Source organism: Myodes glareolus, chromosome 15 (genome assembly GCF_982192425.1).
Source record: "Myodes glareolus chromosome 15, mMyoGla1.1, whole genome shotgun sequence".
NCBI classification, from domain to species: domain Eukaryota; kingdom Metazoa; phylum Chordata; class Mammalia; order Rodentia; family Cricetidae; genus Myodes; species Myodes glareolus.
The window spans coordinates 40,233,441-40,257,161 of NC_142040.1; the positions used below are offsets into that span (position 1 = coordinate 40,233,441).

At 44.6% G+C, this 23,721-nt stretch overlaps 2 long non-coding RNA genes across 4 annotated transcripts; one reads left to right on the top strand and one right to left on the bottom strand.

Annotated features, from left to right (window-relative positions):
- Positions 1-5,759: 5,759 nt before the first annotated feature.
- On the bottom strand, positions 5,760-11,965 carry LOC125406186 (uncharacterized). Of its 3 annotated transcripts, none has more exons than XR_014997048.2 (4): positions 11,602-11,965; positions 7,977-8,136; positions 7,674-7,748; positions 5,760-6,037 (listed from the first exon to the last, which is right to left on the bottom strand). It is a non-coding gene; the product is annotated as an uncharacterized LOC125406186 (long non-coding RNA). The 3 variants fall into 3 exon arrangements; XR_007233838.3 differs by lacking the exon at positions 11,602-11,965 and adding an exon at positions 7,190-7,359 and having other exon boundaries at positions 7,977-8,413; XR_014997047.2 differs by lacking the exon at positions 11,602-11,965 and having other exon boundaries at positions 7,977-8,400.
- LOC125406187 (uncharacterized) lies at positions 8,278-20,575 on the top strand. The gene is made up of 3 exons (XR_007233839.3): positions 8,278-8,512; positions 14,115-14,223; positions 19,970-20,575. It is a non-coding gene; the product is annotated as an uncharacterized LOC125406187 (long non-coding RNA).
- Positions 20,576-23,721: the final 3,146 nt, after the last annotated feature.

Below are 23,721 nucleotides of genomic sequence, written 5' to 3' on the forward strand. Positions count from 1 at the left end.
CAATTAAAAAGAAACAATGTCTACCATTTGGTGCTGGCTCAAAGAAAGCATAAAATAAAGCGTTTTTGGCAAGGCCTTGTTCAGCATTAAAAATTGAAGTTCTGGGAATGGAAAAATCGGTTGAAATGGCTCCCCCCATAGGAAGGTTATAACTGATTAATTTCAGCTCTGTCGTAACGAGTCTAATACTTCTTTAAAAACCTGTGGGAAGTTAGTAAATACGTACTGGAGGCAAAGAGCAGAAGAATGGCTGATTTCTGCTTGACAGGATATTCTGGGATGGGAGAGGAATGGAAGGCTTTTCCTATTTTTTTTTCCTATCTTTTCTTTCCTTTTTTTTCTTGTGTCTCCCTCCATACCCCACCCCACCCCAGCTCAACCTCCCACAAGTATCTTTTCCTAACAAAAGGCCATAATAGAATCTAATCATTAGGCATCCCCTTCAAACACCCAGATGCCTGTCCTTACAGTATGGCATCAGGTGGGGTTGGAAGGTGCCCTTGGCCTGGGTTCTTCAGGTTTCTGGAGCTGAAATACGCACATTTGGAGGTGGTGGAAGGTGATGTTGTGTATCAGGTTGTAACCCCAAGTTTGGGAATGGGAAAGGGTGACTCCTCTCTGGTCCTTTGGAATTGCTGTGATTAAAGTGGGCTTCGGTTCTGCACAAGAGTTGCGGGGATCGAAGTGGGCATAGAGGTCACTGAGGCATGCTGGAGGATGTGTGCCTTGGTAAAGATGCTCTCTGAGACCAGTGTGGGCTAACACATACACACCTGGAAGAGGTTTCTTTCCACAGAGATCCACCAACATGCATGAGTCACCTTGTATACATGAGACGCTGCTAGGTACCCCTGAACTGAATGCTAGATGCTGCCCTGCATGCATCTGTTTGGTGATTTTTGAGAATTACAGGGGTAGGGACATGCCAGGGTACAAGAGGAGATGGAGAAACTGAACAGGAGCTTAAGGAAGAGTGTGGGGACTGCATTTGAAGTGCTGAAAGGTAGGCACTGCCCAAGGACTTGTTACCCTACATTTAGCAGGGAGATGGGGCCATCATTTTCTGTGTTGTGTCTTTAACTGACTTAGGTAGCAGTGTAATGCCAGCTTTACAGCATTTGGGAAGGTTCTAGTTCATGGACTCTTTTGGGAAGCTTTGGTTTTGGTGAGTTTCTAAAGATTTTCTAGAAACCTGCAGTGAATCCATTTGGGCCAAGTACTTTTTATTGCTGTCAACTTGTTCCTTACAATGGATCTGCTTGGGTAGTGCATTTGTTCTTAATTTAATTTTGGTAGGTCACATAGATTAAGAAATTTCTCCATGTCTTTTTTTATTTTTCTGATTTGGTAGAATAAAGGCTTTGGAAGTGTGTCCTGACCATCTTCGGGGTTGCATTGATCTCTGTTGCGTGCCTCAGTTTCCATCTCTTCTTTTATTTAATTTTTTTTAATTTATTTTTATTTTATGTTTATTGGTGTTTTGCCTGTGTGTATGTCTGTATGAGGCTGTAGGGTCCCCTGGAACTGGAGTTATAGACAGTTGTAGGTGCTGGGAATTGAACCGGGGTCCTCTGGAAGAGCAGTCAGTGCTCTTAACCACTGAGCCATCTCTCCAGCCCCATCTCTTCTTTTGCTAATTCCAGTCTTCTGCCTCTTTCTTTTGGGTAGTTTGGCTAAGGATCTGTCAGCACCAATCAGGAAGCAACTTTTCTGTTCCCCCATCTACCAGTTCTAGCTCCCAGGCCTGGAGGAGCTGGAGCCATGTTGAGCTGGGAAGGGCTGTAACATGGAGAGACTCGCCTGTCTTGACTTCAGGCCCAAACTGCATGCTGATTGTGGGGGTGCTGTTGCAGGTGGAGGTCCTTCAGCTTGAAAGAACATGTAAAATTAAGCCTGGACATTTTAAGGCTAACCTCACATTGTTAACGAAGTAACCCTAAAAGTGTATTTCACATGTGACCAGAAAACTGAAAAGAGTTCTTTCTGACTCTGGCAGAAACAGCTTGCAGAGCTGAAGGAAGGCAACCAAAAATGAAGTCTGTTTGCACTCCCTGGCCTGTCTTTCCCAACATCATGTTTACATGCAGCAATGCTTTCTGTTTGTCAGACCCTGCCTCTTCCACAGGGCTGAGGACCAGATGCCATTGTTGCGTCTTTAAATTCTAATTTATCTTCCCAAAACCAATCTCTCTTCAATCTCTTTCCTGTGAGATGTCCAGTCTGACTGTTCCAGCTAGAGACTGGTTCATTCTCCACTACGGACATTTACCCACCTTTCTGACCCAGCATTGGGAGCCCCTCCTTTCCCAGACACAGCTACCATTCGGAGATAAACTCGGGTGCCAGATTCCAGCCTCCTTCCAGCTGACACACAAGATGGCCCTGAATGCAGAACCCTAGGACAGGTACAGACAGGAGGTGTCTGCAGTCCATATTGGTGACAAGTAGCAGTGCTGGAGTATCAGAAGCTACACAGAGTTTCCAGAGGCGGAAATAGCGTAGACTGGTGCTTGGGTATGGAAAGGGATGCCTGTAATGACTGCAGCCATCTTGGATGGACCCATTCTGTAGGGTGGATTGAGTAAGCAATAGCACCCAAGACTGGCTCTCTAACACATCTAGAGATTCAATCAGCTCCACAGAAGTCCTTTAAAAAAAATTCCAAAATTGCCATAACTGCAAAGACACCATTACGACTTGTTCTAGATAACCTGTATGTGATTATGATACTATTATTAAAAACAAAACACCCATCCCTATCATTGGTATGCCATTACTATCTAACTGTGCCTATTATTTGGAGTTCACCAATTTCCCAGAACATCAGTGACCCTTTTTCATTTGAAACTTTAGTTCAAGCTACCGTTTTTGTTATGGTTGCTATTTTTCTAGTTATCCCTTCTCTATCTTTTAAATAAAAAGTGCTGGTCGGTTATTTTGTACAATGTCCCTTGGTCTGGACTCTTCTGGTCTTGACCTAAACTTTCCATTGCTGGACTGGAGATAATGGATTTGAGGAGGAAATACCACCCACATCTAGTGTCCTCTTTACATGATACCCATGGTACCCATGTGGCCTATGGTAATGTTAACCTTAACTAGTTGCTTTAAGGATTATTTTCCAGGTCTATTGAAGTTACTATTCTCTCCCCACCCAACCCTTGTATCTGTTCTGGTTGCTACAGTGTTTTGCTGAGTCCAGTCCATTTTAAGGGGAATGGAGTTAGCTTCTGTCTTTCTGGAGAGGGACATGGATTATTTGTGAATATTCCTGAAAAGAACTCCTGTCCCCTCTCTTTATAATGCAGTCCTCAATATAGCGTAAGAAAAGGACATTTGTTGGCCAAGAAAAAAAAAATTACAGGTGAGTTTCTTAAAACATGGACTAGCAGGAAACTTAACCAGCATGGCAGAGTCCAAAGAGATGCTAGAAACTGAGGCATGAACCTTTGTGTGAGAAACACGGGTGACTGTGGCGGGCTGGACTCCCTTGCCAGAGGACTGGTTTCCACCCCAAGGTTCTTCATTTTGGTTTCCACACAGCCTGAATGGCCGTTGCCTCTGGTGGCTGCCTGTCATCTTGTGCTATAGATGCCTCTGGATAAGTCAGGGCAAATACAACTGAAGGTCACCAGGCCTTCATTCTGAAGAGGCGGACACTCATTTTCTTAGCCCAGACTTTCGCTTCATTCTTCCTGAACTGTGTTCCCGTGTGTCTACCAGTGTAGCCAGGAGTGGGGTAGTTACTCCTTCCCTCCTTATCGGGACTCTAAGGAGGAGTCAACTCTGGAAGAGGGAGGACCGCAGGATGACACCACAGCGTGTTCCTCCCGTGCCTTCTCTTCCTTCTCCCCAAGATAACATTTTGTGCCTAAAATAGCAGCAGAGACTGTGTTTGTGTCAAAGACCACACATGGATTCCTCTGCTCAACAGTCCCAAGGTCCCTTTTCATTTTAGGATCTTGACGTTGCTTTCTTTTCTTTCTCCTTCCTTCCTTCCTTCCTTCCTTCCTTCCTTCCTTCCTTCCTTCCTTCCTTCCTTCCTTCCTTCCTTCCTTCCTTCCTTCCTCCCTTCCTTTCTGTTTGTTTGCTTTGTTTTTTTGATGTTGCTTTCTAAAATGTGTAAAACAGGGAAGGTAGAGCTTCTCCACCCACAATCTCCTTGTGGACTTTTGCCATCCTTTCCCTGCCTCCCTGTTGCCCCAGAGGCTGCCAGGATCTCCCTCAGAATATGGCTGTAGGAATGCGGATCAGGTAAATGGTTTACTTCTCTAAGCTTCCGCTTCCACGTTGAAGAGCGAAGTCATTGCTTTGGTACCTATGTTAGCTTCCTCTCCAAGATTACATTGAGGGTCTCTGGGAAATTCAGAGCCCCTGACTCAGACCTTCATAAAGATGAATATGGCGGCAGGGAACAAGATGCGCCCAAATCCGGTAGTGGAGGCACACTGAATAAACAGATTTGGTAGAGATGTGAGCAGAGCTGGGGAGGTATGGCCTGGTGTCTTGTGGACAAGCTGTTGTACCCCCTCTGTCAGAGAGAACAAAAGAAGGCTAGCTCCCCCAACCACGCTAGAGGATCACCTGTTGGGAGCTGTGGCCTGCAGAGACAGAGGCAGCCAACTTCAGAGAACTGGAGGGAGGGGCCTTAGGGAACTGATCCTCTCAATTTGCCCTCCCTTCTGGTCTCCCCAACCCTCCCTGCCTAGGGCTCTCACTAATTGACTCAATCCAGAAGTCACAGGGCTGCTTGCTTCTGATCCTGGCCACTTAGCAGCCACCTGGGGAAAGTGCCAAGTGGTGAGTAGGCAGTACAGCTGGGCATCAGGAGGTGTCTAGCACAGGACCAACAGCAACTTTGTAGCGGAGGGGCCTAACCCTCCTTCCTGCCTTTTGCTGCCTCTCCCTGCGGCCTTCTCTTATTCTCTCACCCGGAGCAGCTCCAGTGTCCTTTAGTGCTACACAGCAGAAGGAACAGTTTATAACTTTGTAAACCAAGAGGGACCCATTTCGGCATGGCATTTCACACTGCTTGGGAGAAAGATTTGAGCCCTTTCTCTGCCTTCCTTGGGTTTTCCTCCAGTCTAGAAACCCAGAGTTCATCTCACAGTCTCTCCATCGGATCCCTAGGGCCCTGTTTTTCCACAGTGGGCATTGGGGGGCAGCTCCTGATGGGCACAGAAGGCCCCCCACAGTTTTGTGTGTGCATGCAATGGGGGAAAAGGTCCCACTTCGCTTTCTGGGCTAGGTTCATTTTTTCACGAAAGTGATTTCTTCTCTGAGTCTGCTATTGCCACGGCCAATTGCAAAAGAGGAAGCTGCTCTCAGAAATGTCTTCTCGTCTTTGAAATGGAGTTGGAAACCACAGCTCAGCTTCAAGCAAAACATGCATGGATCTGAAACAGTACTTCAGCTAATCAGGGAGGGATGAGCGAGGACTGGTTTGGGCAAGCGGAGGGAAGACAAGAGTTGGGTTGGGATGAGAGCAGCAAGTTTGTAGGTTAGAAAAAAGGGATCCTCCGAGATTTCCATGTAAAATACATCTCCACCTGACCTGCTCCAATGGTCAAATAAGCAGAGGTCTAGAAAAGCCGGGTGACTTGAGTGATCGACCACAGTGTGAGATCCAGGTAGTGACAGGCTAGTTTGGAGCAGCACTGAGCCCCAATCTCCAAGATCAAGATGGCTGGAGACGGTCACTGTCATCTTTGTTTTGAGGTGTTGTTCGGTGCAATGAGGAAGACATGGGCGACAAACCCTGGGCTTTCAGGTAGAGTGTTTTATTAACCATTTAGTCATCAGAGCAGCTCCAGCTATGGAGATTAGAATATTCAGTCTCTCCTGGGGCTGGAGGAATAGTTCGTTGATTAAGTACTCGTTGTGTGAGCCTGAGGACCTGAGTTCAATCCCCTGATCCAACACAAAAACTGTGTGGTGACTCACTTGTAATTCCAGCTCTCCAGAGACAGGTAGATGTCTGGGGCTTTCTGGCTGGCCAGCGTAGCTTAATTGATGAGTTGTAGGCCAATGAGAGACACTGTCACAAAAACCAGGATGGACAACACTCAAGACTGGCCTCTGGCATCTAACATATGTATGTATTCCCCCATAATGCATGTATACCTGCACACATGCAAATACACACACACACACACACACACACACACACACACACACACTGTCGTCTCAATGCAACCTTTACCTTATTTCCTTTACCTTATTATTCTTATGAATCCCATATTCTCTACCCTAAGTTTCATTCATGAACTATAATTTTGTTCCTAGTGAACAACCCATTCTTGGGGCTTCTCTGCTAGTGAGGCCACACGTGGCCCTTGTCCTACTCTAAGCAGTGTGACTTCTCCCAGGAGATGTAGAGATATGTTCCCCAGAGTCCTGGAGAACACAAATTTAAGAACAAATTTCAGAAGACAAGGCATTTAAATAGCGTTCCTTATATGAGATCAACTATTTTCCCCATTATATCAGTGTGATATAATTACATTAAAAAAGGACCTCTTGAATTCTGAAGGCAAATGGATGGAGCTAGAAAACATCATTTTGAGTGAGGTAACCCAGACCCAGAAAGACAATTATCATATGTACTCACTTATAAGTGCTTTTAAAACACAAAGCAAAGAAAACCAGCCCACAAATCATAATCCCAGAGAACCTAGACAACAATGAGGACCCTAAGAGAGACATACATAGATCTAATCTACATGGGAAGTAGAAAAAGACAAGATCTCCTGAGTAAATTGGGAGCATGGGGACCTTGGGAGAGGGTTGAAAGGGAGGGGAGAGAAAGGAGGGGCACAGAGAACAATGTAGAGCTCTATAAATATCAATTTAAAAAAAGGACCTCTTAGGCAAATTTTTAGCAGAAAGTGCCTCATAGAGTCTTTTCTGGTGGTGATATTTAGAAGAAATATGTGGCAATGGAGAGCCCTTTGGGTTAGGCATTTTGGCTGGAAATCTGGGCCTCTTGGGAAGCAAGCCATAGGCCAGGCCTCCTTTCTGGTGGACTGTAAAGTCTCCACAGTACAATTCCATCTAATTCCCAAATGGTAACACTGCCGCTCATATGAAACTCATGGGAGCAACATAAAAGCTACCAGTGTGAGCGGTACCAGGCTCTACGTAAGCACTCACTAAATGGCTTACACATTGTTTTAAGTTATTTTCTCACCATTGTGGCAGGACACTCAATGTAAACAGTGCATTGTCAGGGAGTCTTCAGATTATGGTTTCTGAAAATGTCACCTATCATGGTGGGAAGGCATAGTGAAGCTGCTTCGTCTAGGGTGGTAGGCACTTGGAACCTGGTTTGTTCATGTTCTGCAGTGCAGCAGACGCAGCCTGGGTTGAAACCAGAAATGGGTGTTACCTTCAGAGGCCATCTCCCAGTGTCCCACTTCTGCTAAGGTTGGGGTCCCAAAGATTCCGGAACCCCCTCAAACAGTTCCTAGGACCATCCTAGGACCATCCTAGGGTCTGGGTTCAAACAGGAATCCGCAGGGCCTTTCCACTTTGAAGCCACAGCACATGTGCTCATTTAGTGGTCACGAACACTCAGTACAGACCTTGCTATATGATACTCTTGCCTACTACTTTGTAAAGTTTAGATAAGAATGTTAAGTAACTTTCTGAGGTCCTATAAATAGTAAACTTACAGAAATATTTTAATGAGCTGCATGGATCCCCTTTCTAAAAGGAAGCACACATGGCTCCAGCTGCATCATTGGTGCCTAGAAGACAAACCACAATTACAAACCCTCTCTGAAACTGATCCCGGCTGAAGAGGGCTGGGCTTATTTCCTGGGACATCACATACTCCTCCATTGATCCACACAGACAAAGGCTCAGCTTTCTTGTTCCATCAACATAAAGTCCAAAAGGTCCAGTTCCGCTTCCCCGTCCTTGCATGATTGACTTCCCTGAGACCAACAACAGCCTAGCTTCTCATGCTGCCTTACCCCATGGTCTTCCTTGAATTTCCATAGTAGCTGATCCCAGGAACACCGCAGGAACTCCGTGAACATGGGCTCTGCTTCTTGGGAACACACGTCTTGACAGTTCTAGCACTATGTCCTCAGCTCCAGTCATCTGGTTCCTGGAGTTGTTAGCCGCTGTTTCCTGTTGAATATAAAGAGAGGTGTGATTCTCCATGTTGGAAGCCATAATGGCGGCTGTTGGTGGACTGTCCCTTCCACTCCGCTTCCAGGGGCGAAGTCCCCGGAGATTCAGAAAAAGCCTAGGGCAGGCAGCACTCTGGGCTCTGGTTTGGTTCTCCTTTTGCTCCCAAGGATGGGTGGGCCTTGGCCACATGGCTGTCTCAGCCCAAGCACAGCTGCATCCCCACCCACAAATGAGCACACCAGGAACCGATAGGAGGAACCAACCCACGGCTACTTCTCTATGAAACCTTTGCTCAAGACCCCACCTGCAGTGAGCCCCTCAGGCAGGACCTGGCTCTGATCTGAAAACACACACTTTCCCCTGCTGGGTACAGGTATGTGACTCCAGACGAAACTCTGAAATAAAATAGAAAGAAGACAGGGCATCTTTGGATGGACTTTTGTATTTGGTTGGGAGTGGGGTGAAGGGCTATTACTGAGTTTTGACTCTGTCACCTTGAAGTACTATGTGCATTGCTAACCCTCTGTTGAATTCTTGCTGATTGGCTCTGATGTCGCTAGATTTCCTGGCACTAAGCCTGTTTTATCCCTAGCAGTGCAGTCCACAGAGAGAGGCTGTGTGGCTGAGCCTTTCTCCTGCTGCTGCTGGTGTCTGATTGCAGACAGACCTGACACACCACTGACGTCACAGGTATACCTCACAGAGCTTCAGTCTCTCTCTCTCTCTCTCTCTCTCTCTCTCTCTCTCTCTCTCTCTCCAAGACAAGGTTTCTCTGTAGCTTTGGTGCCTGTCCTGGAACTAGCTCTTGTAGACCAGGCTGGCCTCGGCCTCGAACTCACAGAGATCTGCCTGCCTCTGCCTTCCGAGTGCTGCCACCACCGCCCTGTCAGACTAGACGCTCTTTAAGGTTGTCATTAGTGGTCTCATTGCATAGGGACTCTTCAGAAGACAGGATGTGAGGCAGTTAGAAAGTGGTTTTGTGGCTATTGGTGACCTAGCTTGCATGAGAAATTCCTGTAAGTGAATGACCTCTTCTGTTTTCATGAGCAACAACACAGTTGACCCCGGGTTTTTGGCTATGTCACAGTGTGTGGTGAGGTAAAAGTCCATCATCCTACAGACAAAACGAGGATGTTCTGTGGCAGACTTTATTTTCCTTATATTTCACTTTGGAAAAAATACACACACATATATGGATATATTTAGTTACTAAATTACAGCAACAAAATAGAAAAACTACAACTTTAAAAAATATAAACTTTCTGACAGATAACAGTTTGGACACAGAGCCTTTCCGTAGGGTGAAAAGGACCAACGAAAAACACCCTGACCCTGACTTGACCCCGATACCAGGGTTTGAAATCCTACCAACCCCTGAGCTTGCCACAGAGTCAGGCTGCAGAATCCCACTGATCCCAGAGATTCCTGAGCATGAAATCTCAGCAATCCCTGAGCTCGCCCCAGAATCAGGATACAAAACCCCACCAATCCCAAGTCACCTTGGAAAGTTGCACCTCCCCTACCCCTAAGAAACCCTATCTATACTCCACACCCTGTTCTGCTTCTCATCCTAGATTTTTCCTTTCCAATAAATCTCCTCAGTGAGGTTTGGTGTGGGGTGTGAGACTTTCCCAGAGAGGAGCCCAGCTGTAACAACTTTCGCCTGAGCCAGAGTGGAGCAGAATTGTAACACTTTGGCTGGAAACTTTAGCCTTGCGGAGCACAGTTGTTACATTTCAGGGGGCCTGAGCAGAGCTGGAAGAAGTATCCTGAGCAGAGTGGAGCAGAGCTATAGAACTTCCCTGGGGAAACCCTCCCCTGTTAGAGCAGAGTTGTTACACTTGCACTGGGGAAACCTTTCCCAGGAGCAGAATTGTAGATGTTATGCTTACAGTGACTTTTTGGTATTCCTTGGCTCTCGACTGCCAGGATACCTCTCAGGTCACACTGCAATGCTTACACTTCTGAGCTAGCCTGAGGGTCTGTCTTGTCACAGCCGATAGGCACCACTCCTAATATTTTTATAGGTTACAATAAATCTTGCTTTTTGAGAATTTGCTTTGCTTTTTGAAGGATTTTGAGTGGCATTTCTTCAAGTAATAACAGGCACTTATTTGTAGTTTATTTACTAGTTGACTATTTGACTTTCTTCCACTTTTCTTTTGTGTATGCTTTCCAACTGATAAATACTAATATATACATGTACACAAGTATATATGTTAAAAATATTAATCATTTTTATATACACTGGTGATATTCTATAACACTATTTTATTAGCCCCTCCTCATAATGGAAGATTTGATTTTAGATGCCATATGCTTCTGCCAGGCAAATGGGTCAAGGTTAATATTTTCTTTTCCTGTGGTTTGAAAGTAGGCTTGCAAGCCTTCTCTACCTCAATAGAATAACATTACTCTAGATTTTCTAAAACGGAAAACAATAAGCCTAAGAATGTCTTACATCTTCCATAAATAGAAGTTTTCTCCAAGAGTATTTGATTTACTTTTTTACAATTTAATAAGCAATTAGTTGTTTGAATGCTACACCTTAAAAATTCAATATTATTATGTGTGGAAATATTCTAGTATATAAATATTATGTATAAATTATTTATATTATATATATTATGAATATATCTCCTATATTCTACTTCATGGATCTCTTTTCCTATACTTATATAAAATTAGAATGTTTTAGCTATTGCAGACTTGAGAGAGCCAGGCTCCATTCACTACTCATGTTTCTGTTTATTTCTTTTTCTTTTTTTAGATGATAAATTTTGTTATGCATTTTAAATATTTATTTTTTATTGAAAATAAAATTATTTTCATTTTCAAGCAATGTATTCTGATCACAGTTTCCCCTCCCTCATCTCCTCCCAGATTCTCCCTACCTCCCTACCATCCCAACTCCACCCCTTCATTTTTTAGTAATAATAAAACATCTTTAATTGAATAAAATATGTTTAATAAATGAGAAAACTGTTTATTTTCTGGTATTCCTCTGATAGGAATACTAGTATTTCTAGTTTATTCCTAGTATAATTCCCCAATTATAACTTTTATACATGATATTTACACCATTTCCCTAGATATTTTTAAGTGGAATTTTTCACTTTCCAAAGGGCTACTTTTGTCAGGTTTTAGGATGAATATTGTACTGGTTTCTAGATAATTTCCCAAACTCCCCCACCCAGCAAACTGTCCTAGTTACCTTTCTACAGCTGTGACAAAACCCCATGACCAAGAAAACTTATAAAGGAAAGCATTTCATTTGGGGCTCACAGTTCCAAAGGGCTGGAGTCCGTGACCTTCATGGCAGGGAGCACGGCAGCAGACAGGAAATATAACCCTGGAGCAGTCGTGGACAATTTAGATCTGAGCCACAAGCAGGAGGCAGAGAGAGCTAACTGGGAAAGGGGTGAGCTTTTGAAATTTTCAAGCCCACCTGCAGTGACTCACCTCCAAGGAGATCATGGCCCCTCTTCTTTCCCAAACAATCCCAGCCACTCAGGACCAAGCATTCATATGTGTGAACTCATGGGAACCTCTTCCATTCAAACCACCACCCATCTTCTAGAGATAGGGTTTCATGTGTCCTAATCTGGCCTGAAGCTCCCTGTGTAGCCGAGGAGAGCTTTGGACTTCTGATCCTCCTCCCTCCACCTGCTGAATGCTGAGATTTCAGGCTTGCTGGAGATTGAACCTGGGACTTTCTGCACTAGGCAATCACCCCTCTCAACTCCTGGCCCTTACTTTTCTTTTTCAAAAACATTTAAATCTCACCGCTGGCCATATCCCTACCATACAGAGTCCTTCCTATCAGGCCATGGAGCCCCCCTGTATTTGTTACCTATTGCTATGCAACAAATTATCCCAATATTAGTAGCTTAGCAACAAACATTTATTACCTTGGTCTCTGTGAGTCACAGAGGCAAGATGTTGTGAATCCCAAGCTTTTGTGAGATAGCAGTTAAGATGTTGACCAGGGGTGCAGTCCTGCAGAGACTGGGGTGAGCTAGCAGTTTTCCAGACTCACTCACATGCCCGGTAGCTAGGCTAGGCGCCTCACCAAAGAGCTCTCCTGGTTCTGCTGCACTGCACCCATAAGTCAGCTTCTCCCATGGGAAGTGATTCAAGAAAGGGTGAAGCTGAGGTCTGTTATGGTCTGGTCTCAGAGTCCTGCCCATCATCCTAAGGTAGCCTGTCAGGGTATCACCCCTGACACACTCTGTCAGTCAAGGGCAAACTGTTGGCACGTGGAGGTGAATACACAGGCATATGAAAACCAGAAAGAATACCACTGATGGGGCGTCTTAGAGTCTGGCTGCCGTACCACCCATCCTTGTCCTCCACATTTTGGGTTCTGTCCTCTGAAACGCTGGTCTAATACTCAGAAAAAATAAAATATTGTCCTGCTCTTCTAGCTGAATAGTTAAAAGGGCTCATCCCAAGTGTTGCCTCAGCAAAATGGTTTTGTACACACACGCAATCCTGGGAACTGATAACTGTGGATTGTTCTCTGTGGAGATTTCAATGTGAACACTCACTTCTTTGAAATTCTTCTCTGCTACAGTCCTTCTCCAGTTCAACCAGGAACTCCACCAGGGTAGGTGCCAATTCAGGTCAGATATGTGTACTATAGGCACAATTCAGAACAGCGTCCCTGTGGACATCCTCATTGGGAACACAGGTGGAGGAGAGAGCGCAGAGGGACGGGGGCAGTGCTGTGTGTTTCTTTTCTTTTTAAAATTAACAAATAAACATTTTCTATCCCCCTCCCTCCCTCCTTGTCACCCTTCCTCCCTTATTTCTTTCCTTCTCTCTCTCTCCCTCTCTCCTTCTTTCCTTTATTCCTTCCTTTCTCTCTCTCCTTTCTTTCTTTCTTTCTTTCTTTCTTTCTTTCTTTCTTTCTTTCTTTCTTTCTTGTTCATCCCTCCCTACCCCCTCTCTTTCTCTCTCTCTCTCTTTCTTTCTTAGCCCTTCTAGCTATAATTTTTGGAAGTAAGGAGAGCTGATAACATTACACTCGTAGGACAGGCTAGTTACTCGCTGGTGCTTCCAGGCTCAGCGATTCCAGTGAGATATCTACCACCAGACTCTTTCCTCCTCCTCTGGGAAATAGCACAGCCTAGAAATATTAGTGTAATGCTGCAAGTCTTGTGACTCCCTCCCCTTCCCTTTTCCTTAAGCTGATCTGACTTGAAAGCAACATAGGTTGCTTTGATTTGCAACATGATTTGCCTGAATGGACTGAAAAGATTATTTTATAAGCTGTCAACAAAATGTCTTTAATTTTAACAGTGTAGAAACTTTAGTTTCTGATGTGGGATTCCCCTCTGTATGCTGTGCATATCATAGGTTGATAAAGGACTGTCTTGGGCCTGCACAGGGTAGAATAGAGGTATATGGGGTAAACTAAACTGAATGCTGTGAGAAAGAGGGCAGAGTCAGGAGAAGCCATGTAGCCCCACCGGAGACAGACACTGGAACTTTACCTGGTAAGCCACAGCCTCATGGCAATACAAAGATTAATGAAGATGGGTTAATTTAAAATATGAGTTAGCCAGAAATACTCTTAAGCTATTGACCAAACAGTATTGCAAATAATATGGTTTCTGTTTAATTATTTCAGGGCTGAGCATCCAGGAGCAAACAAGCACCCTCTTACAATGTTTCTTTTAACTCTTTGAAGGTTTCCACCTTTCACTCCTCCACCACGCCCTATCCAGTCCAGTTGCTTCCTGTCTCATTCCACCCCATCCTGTCCTATCCCAATATTTTCTAGAGTCCATGTATGCCATGCCCCCCACACCCTCACACCCGCTTTCTGTCTTCATCCCGGAAAATGACTGTTACTCTCTCTGTTGTGAACCATATTGGCTCTCATTTATCTTATCTGGAAGGTTATCCACTGTCTTTGTCTTCTCTTTCTTTTATCTTACCAACTTTGTTCCCACAACCTATCTTTTCAGCCCGTCAACACTGCATCTGAACACTAATCAGAAGTAGAAGCACGGAAAGCATCTGTGATGGGAAACTTCAAAGGGGAGTTGTTGGATGAGAGGACCTGAGACGCAGCAGGTAAATCTTTTGGTTTTATTGACATGTTTCCAGCCAGGTATGACTCCAGCACAGAGACACTGATTCTGTAGCCAGTGCCTTTGTCTCAGAACTAGTTAGTCATATGTATCTTTTATTTTACATTTGTTTACTTGCATGCATGAGCACATGTGTGCATATGCATGCATGGCTCTGCGTGTGTGTGTGTGTGTGTGTGTGTGTGTGTGTGTATGTGTGAAAATGGAGGTCAGAGGACAACTTTAGGGAACTGGTTCTCTTCATCACCATGTGGGCTCTGGAGGTGGAGCTCAGTTCATCACGTTTGGCAAAGTGGTTTTACCCACCGAGCCATTTTGCCTGTCCTATAAGAAACCTTATAAGTGAGACAGTCCTCTTTATGACAATAAATACCTAGTCCAAATTCTCACATATATTAGTATTTTCAGTTCTCTGCCTCTTGTTCACTGCAACCCTGAGGCGGAGTAAGGGAACTCTGTTTCTCGTCTTAATATCAGCTACAATTCACTCCATGGGAAATCTTCTGACTCTTTATGCTCCAGACTTCTGCAAGCCATAACTATGTTCTCCTCTCCTTTCTACCTTTTTAAACTAAATGCTGGTCCCCCTCACTTCAAATTTCTGTTTTGAAGCCCTCAACCCCAGTGTGACGGTGTTTAAAGCTGGGGCTTTTGTGAAGTAATTAGGGCTAAATAGGCCTGAGGATGGGGCCCGTGTTCTGAGATTAGTGCCCAGAGCAGAGAACCCTGAGGTTCTGTCTCCTTCTTTCTGTCAAATGAGGATACAGTAAGAACATGGGTGTCTGCAAGCCCAGGAAATGTGCTCTGCCTAGGGCTCAACCACACTGGCACCCTAATTGCTCAACCTCAGAACTGAGGAGAAGAACTTTTTCTTATTTAAGATCCTCAGGTTGTGGCATTTTGTTATGTCAGCGTGAGAATCCAGATCCTTCAGTCCACACCCCGACCTCTCGTGCATATTTGCAGGGCCCTCTTCTAACCTGTGCTGATGCTGGGAACGTCTGTAATCTCCAAGTGATGGACCAGGTTCCCGTCTGCCTAGAGCACAGGACCAGTGATGGGAAATGGTCAGAAAACTGGGTCCAGACTGTGAGAAGTGGTAGTGATGCGGTGTAGTTGTAGTTGTCTTGCACCCCCAAATCAGTTACTATCTACAGACAGCTTCACGAGTTTCTTCTGCTTCTAGATCCCTGACTTCTAGAGTCAAGATTTGTTTCTGTTCTGAGGCAGGGAACAGAGTGAACCGCAGTGAGGAAGAACCAGAGACAAGGAGGTGTTCTGTTCTTCAGTCCGTGAGTCCCCTAAGATGCAAGTCATAGCCGGGCGGTGGTGGCGCACGCCTTTAATCCCAGCACTCAGGAGGCAGAGGCAGGTGCATCTCAGTGAGTTCAAGACCAACCTGTTCTACAAAGTGAGTTCTAGGATGGCCAGGACTGTTACACAGAAAAACCCTGTCTTGAACTCCTCCCCCCTAAAAGATGTGATACCCCTTAGCATCTTTCTTTGCCTCCTTCAGTGTGTCTAAGCGCTAGGCAGGTCTCTGTTCCTCCACAGGATCGGGGAGCTTGAAAACGCTCAGACTCAGCCCATACTCAGTAGGTAGTGTTTTTTGAGTCTTCACATCTCCTGGGATTTCCCTGGCATCTCCATCCATCCATCTTGAGCATTTACAAACATTTGCCTAGCATGATTAACTTTCCCGTTGTCAACACAGCTCGCTGATGGAATGGGAGTTATCTTCTCATTTTCCAAGGAGGAAACGGAGCACACACCAGATTAAATCAGTTGCTAAGATTAGACCACAGTAACTATTATTAAAGGCAGAACCATAACAGAAAAGCCATGAATCAGTAGCTAAGAGCCCAGGATGACAAATGCATGCTCATATCACTGTTAAGGTTCTGTGGGAACAGTCCTCTCTACTGCAGCGCACACTGCTGGGCTAGAATCATATTATCCCAGTGAACTCGCAGCCACTTGCTATGGAAAACTACACCAAACATGTTTGCGACCTGAGCTTTTCTTCTCAGTTTGTAGATTTCTTTTTGGAAATTAAACATTTTGGATGACCTCTAAGTTGGCAACTTAGAACAAAGTGTTTTCCCCAAGTTTGTTGGAAGCCACCAGGTAAAGAGAGTCTGATACCCAGACTTTACACATCTAAATATATATATTTCTACTTTAAAAAAGAGAGAAACTTCCTAAATCAGTTCAAAGCAAAGATGGAAACAAGAGTCTTATGCCAAAAACTCCAGCCACCGCAAAGTCTGTTCAACTCCCTCCACGTCAGCCCAGCAAGGTAGATGTCTGTCATCCTGGACCAAAACGCCAGGCTCCATCCTTCAATGCAATGGTTTCTCTTTCATAGGCAGAATGCTGGCACTTTCCAGAAAGCTCTGGAAAGCCAGGGTGGGGCGGTAGGGGATTTGCGAGTACTGGGAGAGGGTGTGGGACATCTCTTGAAACTGAGAAGTGGCGCTGACGTCAGGCCTTGCCTGCCTCCTCTCAAGCTGGAGCCTGCCCAGAAAACCCCCCTTTGCAGCTGTGCACGCTGTAGAGGCAGGACAGCAACTTGCCCCCGGCCCCCTAGAGTTTCTCGAGGTCCACAGCTTCACTGCCATATTCAGGGGGAAATATGAGACTATTCCCCCGCTGGCTCTTTTTCAGTCCCACGAAATTGAAAGGTGGCCTGAAGCACAAACAGACTGTTCTTGGCATTTCTGCCCAGGAGTTTCTGTGTTCCTTCTGCCTCGGCCTGGGGGCTGTGAGTTGGCCATGAAAGCCTCTCTTCCTCTCTCCTAGAGGACCAACCCTGGAAAACGGCCTCTTGGGCTGTTTCTTCCACATATGCATCCACTTCTGGCTCCTCAGTGAAGCGTGGCACACTTGAAATCTGATCTGTAGGTTTCCCTGAACGGGGAAGGGAATGGAGACCGTTGATCAGATTTACCCTACTGGTTGTCCCTACTGGTCAGTCAATTGCCAGACTTCTCAAGACACCATCTGCAGGAGATCGCCGCACATACGGTAGGAGAAAGGAAGTCATGCTCCATGCTGGGGATGAGTGGCGGGTCCACACTTTTCATTTGCAGACACCGATGGGAAGAAGATAACAGATGTCTTCTAAGCCTCTATAAACTGCACTCCCAGGGCTTTTCATCAAGAATGGAACAGGGATTTGAGAGACAGCAGGTTCTAGGGTTACTTCTAACCCAAAACACCCTGAAAATCCCAGTGGTTCCTGGGGGCGTATTGTAATTATCTGTGAACATGTCTAGAAATACACGCACCATATGCCAAAGCCAAATCCTCTAATTCCACAGGAGGAAGCTACCAGGATCTTCACTGATGCCATTTTCAGCATCTTGGAGCACTTCTTATGCTGCTGGTTCACGTCTGCTAGTTTTCTCAGCTGAGATATACCTCCGAACCACACTTAATGATGCAAAAAAATCACTGAGAAAATTCCTTTAAGTGTAAGTCTATATCACAAAGGTAATGATATTTATAGGAAAGATATAAAACCAGGAAGAGTTGCAGTGTGTGTAGAAAAATCGAACAAGACTATTGTTCTGCTATTTCCAGGAAGATTAACCTTAGCAATAATGAGTAAAACTGGCCAAGTGCTAGCAGCAGAGAGGACTCTTGCTAAGGAGCGAAAGTCAAGACTCACCATCAACACAGGGCAGGCGGGAGACGGTCCACCCAAAGGGTAAGGCTTCCCGTGAGCAAACAGGAGGCGTGCCCAAGGGAACGACACAAGGCTGTAGCAAATGCAGTACCCGGTTCTCACTTGCTGAGGTTTTCCCTCATTTGGAAGTGTTGTAGCTCTGGAGATCTTCGTTCGCGCTTGACTCCACATGAGCACTTGCTCTGTTCTAGCCCCCTGCCAGAAGCTGGAGGGACAGCCATGGCACAGCCAGAGCTCTCTGACTCAGCTTGCTGTGCTGTCCCTTCCAATGAGGTCTCATTTCCCACCGTCCTTCCTGCTGTAGGAAATGTACATTGGCTCCGCTTCGGTCATCAGTCCAGTTCTGTCTTCTGAAGGCTCCCGTGTGAGCCTGTTTATTCCATTCCGTATGTTCTTTCTATGGCGTTGGTGACACAGCTCTGAGAGTGACATTCTTCCCCTGGAGCCTGGAGCTCTGTGACCATCGCTGTAAAATGGTGGCATGTAGCTTTTGAGGCTGGGACTACAAGAGTCAGCAGCGACAACGACATCCATGCTCTCCTTTTGTGGTAGTGATTTTTACACCCTCGCCTGTGCATCACCAGGACACCCAGTCCACATAAAAAGGTAATGTGCTGATGATCTGAAGCCAGGAGATGCCAGAGTGGGTGAAACCTGACATTATCTCAGACCCAGCCTTGAGCATCTCCTGTCGGTGGTTCCAGGCATTGTGTGACAAAGACACCAGTCATACTTTGTCTTCTCTGCATCACTGACTCAAACCCCTATGAACAACAATAATAGATGATGTATGCTTTTAAAGTCCAAAGTTCTTGATAATTTGATATGCGGTAATAGATAAATAGTAACCCCACAGGGCAGGGAGAGCAAATGCCTTCCTCAGAGGAGAGAGGTGGACAAGGTAACAGATCCTCCAGCCTATTGGAACTGTCCCGGGATAGATTTATTAGAAGAGAGATTCTATGTGTATGCACATGCATGAGATATAAATTTGAATATATTTTCAAATTAATGCATTTGTGTCCATTTGTGTAATTGAAACCAGAATCATTGTTGGAAGTAAATAGAAAAAATCCCGAATTTAGTATTAGTTCCTCTTGCTACATCACACAGTTCATTATTGTTGAGGCAATGTATATCCATTTCTCAGATTTAGTTACATAGGTGCTTAATTGTTTATTTGTTGCTGTTGTTGTTTGTTTGCTTGTTTGTTTGAGACAGGGCCCCACTATGTAGCCCTGGATAGCCTGGCTCTTACTATGCGTGATGGCTGGTTTTGTGTGTCAACTTGACACAATTAGAGTCATCAGAGGAAGGAGACTCTGTTGAGGAAATGCCTTAATAAGATTAGGCTATAAGGCATTTTCTCAATTAGTGACCATTGGAGGAGGGCCCAGTCCATGGTGGGAGGTATCATCCCTGAGATGGTGGTCCTGGGTTCTATAAGAAAGCAGGCTGAACAAGCCAGGGTAGCAAACCAGTAAGCAGCTCCCTTCCATGGCCTCTGCGTCAGCTCCTGCCTCTGGGATCCTGCCCTGTTTGGGTTCCTGTCCTATTTCCTTCAGTGATGAGCAGCAGTGCTGAAATGTAAGCCAAATAAACCCCCTCCCCCAACTTGCCTTTTGGCCATGGTGTTTCATCACAGCATAGAAACCCTAACTAAGACACTATGCAAACCCAGACTCATAGAGGTTTCCCTGTTTCTGCCTTCTGAGTGCTGGTGTTTAAGTTGAGTGCCACCATGCCTGGCTAGACTTATTTTAGGAACAGATTACAATCTAGTAAGAATTAGAAAACCAAATTTTGAAAGTGTTAAGAAGAAAGTCTTCTGTGGGGGCTGAGTTTCAGATCCGTTAATAGGATCTGACCATAGGAGGCTATGGTCTTCAGAACCCTTTTGGATAAGAGGTGATGATCTTCAAGAACAGCTTAGCTGTGGAGGTTGGGTGAAAGGATGCTGCTAAGGCTTGTTTCCTGGTGTAATTCTCCTTGATCCCATTCTAGCTGATACAGGTAGATAATTACTCATTATCCACAGGGCCAGCAAGTTGTCTCAGTGGGCAAAAGTGCTTGCCACTATGGGGATCTGAGTTCAATACATGCATCAAGGCTCATCTGTGGGGAAGTATCTAGAACACAAACGCTGGAATGCTGTACCTGAGAAACACTGGACTCAGAGGAAGAGGAAGAAGTGAAACTCCCTGACCTCTTCCCAGCTCTGGGTGTGTGAAGGCAACAGATCTGGAACACGCCCTGCCTGTATCAATTAGTGAGCTCGCCGGGGAAGGCAAACGCACTGGGTCTTCACCTCTTTTAGTTAAACTGCTCATCGAAGGCCGTCTGGAATCAGGCGATGGCTCACTGCACAGTCCAGCAGGACACAGCCTGCTTTACACTGCAGCGGCACTGAGTACATGGTACTGTTGTGCCCCAACGGTCGCCATTCATCTCCAGAACTCTTGTAAAACACAGGTTTTTGTAGTGGCATTTCATTCGTATCTTAATAAATAACGCTTGCCTGAAGATCAGAGAATAAAACAGCCCCACTGGTCAGCCTTATAGACCAGGCAGTGGTAACACACACCTTTAGTCCTAATAGCCACACTAGTTAACCATGGAAGCAGGGTGGTTCACGCCTTTAATCCCAGCCTTTCTTAAGGCTGACACAGTGTTCTACCAAGTGAATCTGTTCTGACTGAGCGAAAAGTGCTCTTTCTCAGCTACATTGTCATTTCACCATATTTTTGAAACAACTTGCTTGCTTTTGACTAACAGACCTTTTAAGTCTTCCATACAAACTTGAAGACAAAGGCTGTTCTGTCTCTACCCACCTCCTATATGGTGCCTTATTCAACACGCTCTTTGTCTCCAATTGGACTCACTGGGTTTTTTTTTTTTTTTTAAACAAAAGTCATTTTTTTTCAGTTTTTTGAGACAGGGTTTCTCTGTATAGCCCTAGCTGTCTTGAAAATTGTTTTGTAGACCAGGTTGGCCTCAAATTCACAGAGATCGACTGTCTTTGTCTCCTGAGTGCTAGGGTTAAAGGTGTGCACCACTACCAGTGGGTTTATTCAACACAGTCTTGCTGAGTAGTAAATTACGACCTTCTGGAGCTGCAGAGAAGTCCCAGCCACATGGTGGCTCATATTGCTCCAGTTTCAAAAGAGCCAATGCCTCTTCTGGTCTCCTCAGGTACTACACACATTCTCTCTCTCCCTGCCTCCCCCAGGTAAAAAATCAATACAGATAAAAGTTTTGAAATGTAAATGAACCTTATAAAAACAAAAGAATTTCAGATATTGGAAATACATAAATTTTAACTTTAAATTTACCATAAGGAGAGAAACTTTTAAAAGGAATGAAAAACAAAAGATAATATATGCTTTTTAAGTTTATTACAGCTACCTAATAAAACCAGTTATTAAGTCTCAAATATCACTTATTGACGACTTATTATGCATTAGAAACTGTTCTATTTGTTACTATTTAGGTGTAATGGCAGTTGCTGTGTTATCATTTCTGTCAGTATGTATTCATATCTATCAAGGAATAGCTTATGCTTATAATTCAGTTAATTATGCCACAAGTGTATTTACTAGATGACAATTTGATATTTCAGGGTAAATAGAATGGCAATAAATCATGCTGTTGTCAGTTTGAATCCCAGCTAGGTATTGGGACAGTCTTTGATCCCAGCACTTTAGAAGCAGAGGCAGGTGGATCTTATAAGTTCCAGGCCAGCTTGGTTTATATAACAAATTTCATGATAGCCAGAGGCTTGTTGTTTTTTTCTAAAAACAAAAAACAAAAACAAAACAAAACAAACAAACAAAAAAACACTTCCCCTGTCCTAAACTATATCGTAGTGAACTCTTATTCGGTGAGAAGGGCCACTCTTAAGCATGGAACTTCCCTTCAGGGGTTTAAAAATGACATTGTATGCACTTATCCACCAAAACAAACAAACAAAAGCCCCCAAACCTTATCATTACAACTATCATTAGTTAAGATTCTCAGAAGTACCTTCAGGAACAAGTTCTCTTCTGGTAAGCCAGTCCCCCTTTGACTGCTGATCCCTCACTCCTAAGACAGGAGTAATAGTGGTATTTACCCCACTGATTTTTGCGAGGGTAATTCTATGCAAACCCCTTAGAAGGGTGCTCAGTACAGGAGAAGGCCACTGTAAACATCTGACTCTTTTCAACTTAAACTAGAGTTTCTTCAACCAAATCAGCTGCGAACAACCTTTTCTACAAGGGACAACTTACTGAGTCAAAATATTACATCATCTCTTCCCACTTCTTCGCCAAGTATTTCGCTCTTTGGATGCTGATCCTTGAAGAAATGGAAGGACAGATCAGGTCAAATAGTCCCGAGGGCAAAGGCCCAGGGCTGGCTAGTGAGCTGGGGGAAGCTGAGTACCATGTGTCCTTAGATGATCGTTCTCCCCTGTGTTTCCCACATCTGCAAATGCGACTTGAATCTCTCTCCTGATCATCCCCCAAGTGGTGTGCAGCAGGCGTAGGAGACTGGCTGGGAGAAGGCTCTTCTGTGTGGTGTGATTAGTGTTCACGAAGAACCATTGGCCCCTCCCAGTCTATGTGTGTCACCCACAGGCCTCTCTCTTTACTCCTGACTGTAAGTAAAGGATGGGACTCTTTAAAGTGTTCTTGGGTTCAACTATAGGTGGTAAATTCCCAAGGGCTGTGCTCACGTTGCTTAATCTTCACACACAACATATTTCAAAAATGACTGCTGAAGGGTGATTAAACATCTGAGACAGAACTACTGGACACTGACATTTAATGATGCAAAGGCTTTGGAGAATTGTCCACATTATCAACTAAATTGCTTTGCCAATATTCATGGCTAAGTCTTTTTTTTCTTGATATTTTAGCATTTTAATTCAAAAGATATTTTGGAAGAAGGAGCTCCTAGGTACAAAAGTGGAAGGACAAATTCAGAAAAGAGGAGGTAACTGAAGGTAAAATATGGTAACAATTTGTATGAGGGTAATAGCATGAGACTATGATCAATCATGGACAGACTAAGGAGAAATGATGATAGACCTCAGATCCTGATACCTTTAAAGGGTTTATGACTGGATGGAAGATGTCAAGACTTCCTTAGACCTCAGTTTGTATTATTAGGGAGAGGGATTACCAGTCAGTCAAGAAATTACAAAGCAGTGAAAACAAAACAAAAACCGCATAATAATGCAACTGGAAGTCGGCTAGAAGGAAACTATCTGAATAGTGTAAAAGGATCATGGCTAAGTCTTAATATGGCAAATGTGACTGCATTTGGTGAGAGAACCTTTGCAGAATGAGTAGGTTAAAGTAAGGGTGCGAGGTGGGCTTTAATCCAGTATGGGTCCTCACAAGAACAGGAACTTGGGGCAAAGATATGCAGCAGGAACGCAATGTCGGAGTCATGAGGAGGAAATGATGCTGAAGGGGCGTACTTTGGGAACTGAGAAGGTCTTCAGGTCTTACGCTCTGATGAATGGAGCATTAAAGAATTGATGAATCAGCAGATTATTATGAAAGTGGCTTTGTTTAACTCCACTACACCGTGTTATTCTTTGTGCTGCCTTGAGACTCTGCAGAAAACTCTGATTGATAAAGGCTCTTTGACCTTGAGTCATCAGAGTCATCAGTTTGTGGTCCCAGAACCACAAACTAAATAAAAAGTTATTGTCTATAAATTTACCAGTCTGTGGTGTCCAGTTACAGCCACTGAAAAGTATCCTAGACAGAAAATACCTGGAAATGTGGAATGGTTTGGGAA